Source organism: Mus caroli, unplaced genomic scaffold, assembly GCF_978045245.1.
Source record: "Mus caroli unplaced genomic scaffold, Mus_caroli_1 scaffold_8, whole genome shotgun sequence".
In the NCBI taxonomy this organism is placed as follows: domain Eukaryota; kingdom Metazoa; phylum Chordata; class Mammalia; order Rodentia; family Muridae; genus Mus; species Mus caroli.
In genome coordinates this window covers 5,938,008-5,942,482 of record NW_028227263.1, presented here as the reverse complement: position 1 = coordinate 5,942,482, position 4,475 = coordinate 5,938,008, and positions in this window count along the sequence as shown.

Here is a 4,475-nt window from a genome sequence, read left to right as displayed (position 1 = left end):
CCAAAGAAAACACAAAGCCCCTGAGTTCCAATAAGGAACTCCACCTGGAAGGAGGTGCAACAGAACTGGGGCTCCCCCTGGGCCTGGGCAGGTCATGGGGGTCAGGGGATCAAGGGGTGAGATGTCTACCACAGGAGTTTTGCACTGGGAAGTTTTGAGGTACTTTCTTACTTTCCAGAACTTGAGGGTGCTTAGGGCAAGAGTCTGTTAGGGTGGAGAGCACATACATGGGGTTTATTGGGGGCGGGGGCAGGGGTGGGGGTTTCATGGCTCCAGCTACTGCCCTGTATCATGGGAGTTTTATCTTTCATATGGCCAACCCGAGAGGATATTGGAATTCAATTCTGCAGTGTGGGTTCCATTGAATATGGGTCTCGTTTGCACTTTCATGAGGTGGGAAATCTCAACCATCTGTGTGGGGGTGTGTAATAAAATTGAGTATGCCTGATATAATTCTGAAACGTAAATGTCATATATTTTTTCAAGGGTTCCCAGAGAAGTATTCCACCTTGGAAGTAGCAACCTTGCGTCTCTCCACTCCAAAGACAACGCTGACGTGGGTCTTTGTTTATTTGTAAAGGTTCTCTGTAGTGCGTATACAGCAGTAAATATAAAGATATTTACTTCTACCAAGTAAACATCGCTCAAACATTATGTAGCCCCGTGTTCCCAAATCCAAACACATTAAATATTAAAACTCATTTTTCCTAGTTACATAGTAGCTATAAATATGAAGAATGTGACACAAAATATTTTTTTCTTGCTAGATGTGTTTCATTTTGCCAAGGCCACTCAGGCCCCTGACTCCAAGAGTGTGATACTGTGGAGTTCATGATGCTACTATCTCTGAAATTACTTCCTCATCTAGCAGATGTCACCCGCTGTCCTTTGTCTGTAGGCTGACCACAGAGACCCTCGTGTGAGGCTCTTCTAAGGCGGAGCCGCCTGAGATTGGGGTTTGCTAGCTTTTATTCAAGTTGTTCTTCATACTCCCTTCTGAGTCTCAGATGCCCAGGTGCCACTGGCCCCCACCCATGGCAGGAAGTCCTTAAGACCCTACCGGGCAGCTGAGCTCAGTATCGTCAGCCTTTCTGATTGGAAATGTCATTTTCGTCCATCAAGGGGACATTCCTACCCTTTCTAGACACAGCTGGGTGTCCTCAAAGCTGACCCACCTTGGGCAGTATTTCATCAGCATGGGGGCCCACAGACTATGGTTGTCTCTCAAGGCCCTGCACTTTAAGCACCCAGGAGGCTCTGCATGTTTATACTATGTGGTTATGGCTCCCTGACTCCTTGAAGGATCCTATTTTGCTAGGTTTCAATAAGTTTAAGGAAATGGACACAAAGACTCCCCCGCCCATGCCAGCTGGTGGGAAAAACCCCAGAAGATGGACACCCAAAGCAATGTTAAGAAAGGGCTGGAGGAACACTGTCCACTCTCAGAAGAATATCGTGCCACCACCACCTCAGGGCTTTCCAAAGCTGGAGAAGGAAGATCTACACTAACAATTCCATCAGGGGGACACAAAGATGGTATCTAAGGCATTGGCTCTTCCTCCTGAGACTGTCCATCCAAACTGCCTCAGGCTTACCTAGGTCAGCACCTCCTGCACTCATCACTGCTGGTGGGCTAGAGACGATCACTGGCTGGATTTCCCCTGGAGGAGGTCAGTTGGCTGCTGGCCCACATCCTCCATGCCAGGAAGAAACAACTGTGGGCTGCAGAGTGGTGAGCGTGTCCCCTGTTCACACTGCAGTCGGTTCTTCATGGCTGTGGATTCACACTGAGAGCCACTGAGTCTGTTTTGATGATGGCACAAGAATTCCAAGATGGAGTATGGGCGGCACGTCGGGCTGGATGACCACAGGTTAGGAGCAGTCTGGTCAGAGTCCATCTGGAGATGTGGAGTCAGGATCCGTGCCCTGCACCAGATGATGGGCATGGAAGGGGTGCTTAGCCAGTCTCTGGGATCTTCACGTCTTCTTCTGAGTCTGTTGATTACACACACACACACACACACACACACACACACACACACACACACACACGCGTGCGTCTGTGTGTGTGTGTGTGTGTGTGTGTGTGTGAATCAAAGGTGAGTTATACATGGGTGTGAATGTAATTGTGCTGGCGTGTGTGACTGTAGATGTGTGAATTGTGTACGTATATGAATGTTGAGCTAGTAGTGAGTATGAACACAAGTATGTGAATGTGTGCAGTGTATAATGTAAGTGTTCACAGGTGTGACTATGGGAGTGTACATACAACCTTCTTCTGGCCCAGGAAGCAGGGTCACAGTCTCTCTCTCCCTTCAAATAGCTGGGACAGGGCTCTGGGTGGTGGGTAGAGAATCAGGGCAGAAAGCCCTAACCCCTCTCCCGGACCAAGCCTATACTGCCTAGTCCCTCACCAGGAGGAGGAGCCTGATGCCTTTTAGAAGTGCAAGGGAAGCACAGGGAAAGAGGGGATGCCCACTTATCCTCCATTTTCACCTCAAGGAACAAGCCCAGAACAGAGAGGACATTGCCTCCCCGGGCAGATGAGTTTCCTGTGGGGCTTAGCAGGGCTCTGTACCCCACTTGCAAACAGAGTGAAGCATCACGATATCCTAGCAAACCAACACCCCAGCTATCCAGAAACCCAAACTTCTTCAAATGCCAACATCCCCAGCCTCCCAGTGTCTCCAGCATCCCAGTATAACATCCACCATTCTACCACACAAGGACCCTGACATCCTGCATCCCCAGCACCCTAACACCTGGCATCCCAGCATCCTGAGTTCCTGGGCTGCCTCTACCACTGCAAACTTCTCAGAATCACCAGGAAATGGTCCTTATGACTTATGCCACATGTATTTCCACTTGGGTCTTTCTCTATTGATCAAACTTGTCCCTTTCATCCCTGCTCTGTCTGTTCCCCTTTACAAAGGAATGCGCTCAGACAAGACACAGAAACCCTCTACTGCTCCTCCATTTCCAGTGGGGCCCACCACCCTCATGAGTCAGCCAGGTAACATACGGGGCGCCAGTTAAACATGGTATCACATACTGAATCTTCTTAGTACTGTGCAAGCATATGTAAAGATTTTATAGAAATGCTAAAAAGCCTGTTCATTATTTTAGGTGACATTTAGATTTTACTTGGCTTCCTTCTATAGCGTGCAACTGTCATCCGGTGCCTCTCGCCACATCTTTGCACCCTACAGTCACAGTATGGCTCAGGTGGCATGGGCACATCTAGTTTGTCCTTGTTCATGGAATGGGTGGCACATCACAACCTGTTTCCCTCACTTTCTCCCATCTAAGTGCCATGCATTCACTCAGCATCATTTACCGAAGGCCCATGTGGCAGCTACAGCCACTGCAGCTAGGGCCACTGCAGCTAGGGCCACTGCAGCTAGGGCCACTGCAGCTAGGGCCACTGCAGCCTGGGACTCCTGAGCCTCAGCATGGAGACACTCTGAGCAACATGGGCATAACAGGATGGCAAATGGAATCCGTTTTCAGGAGCATTGTCTTCCCGCCCAGGTGACAGCAACCCCAAATGTTTGCAGACTTACATCCTTTGGGGCAGAACTGTAACAGAGACCCTCAGCTTGTCTCCATATCTCTCACCTAGTTTTTAAAGATGTTTTTAGTGATTTTTGAGAGTTTTACATCATGCAGCCTAGTCTGCCTTATCTCCCGGTCACCTCACATCTACCCTCTACCCTTACAGCCTCCCACCCAAAATAAAAAACACACAAATACACACACACACACCCCACCACCACCACCACCACCACCAACAACAACAACAACAACAAAAGCATAGACAATACCTCATCATGGAAGCTGTAGTGTGTCACAGTGTGTCCCACAGTCCACCCTTCTGTCCACACATCTCCACTTGCAAATGTTCATTGCAGCGAGTCCTTGGTCCGACTCAAGATCTTCAGCTTCTGTGACACCATCAATATTGGTTCATCATCAGGACTCCTTCCGGCTATTGTGCAGTTGCCCTGTACATGGAGATCCTGCAGCTTTGGATCTGGCCCATCCATTCATCTCAACCATTCACAGATGATATAGATGTTGAACTGGGCCAATTCAGAGCCCTGGATCTGGGCCTGCATGATGGCTGAGCTGATCAGCCTGCCTGCTCTTCCTTATCCACCTACTAGGGCAGGCTCCCCAGCACTGCTCCAGCCATGTCATCTAATGCCACCTTTAGCAGGGTCAGCTTTCCTGCTCTCATGCCATCAGGACCCCCTCACCTGTACATATGCTCCAGAGCCAGCTCCACTGTGCTACAAGTCAAGGTTTGGGGCCCACTCTCCTAAGTGCTGCAGCCAGTGAGGGGCTGGGCCAGCTCTCCCGCTCTTACACTGTTGGGGCTGGCTTACCCTTGCCTTGGCCATCAGGGCCAGTTCCACTATGTTGCCCAGGGCTAAGACTCTCGCTTTCATGATCCCAGGGCTAGGCCTACCAGC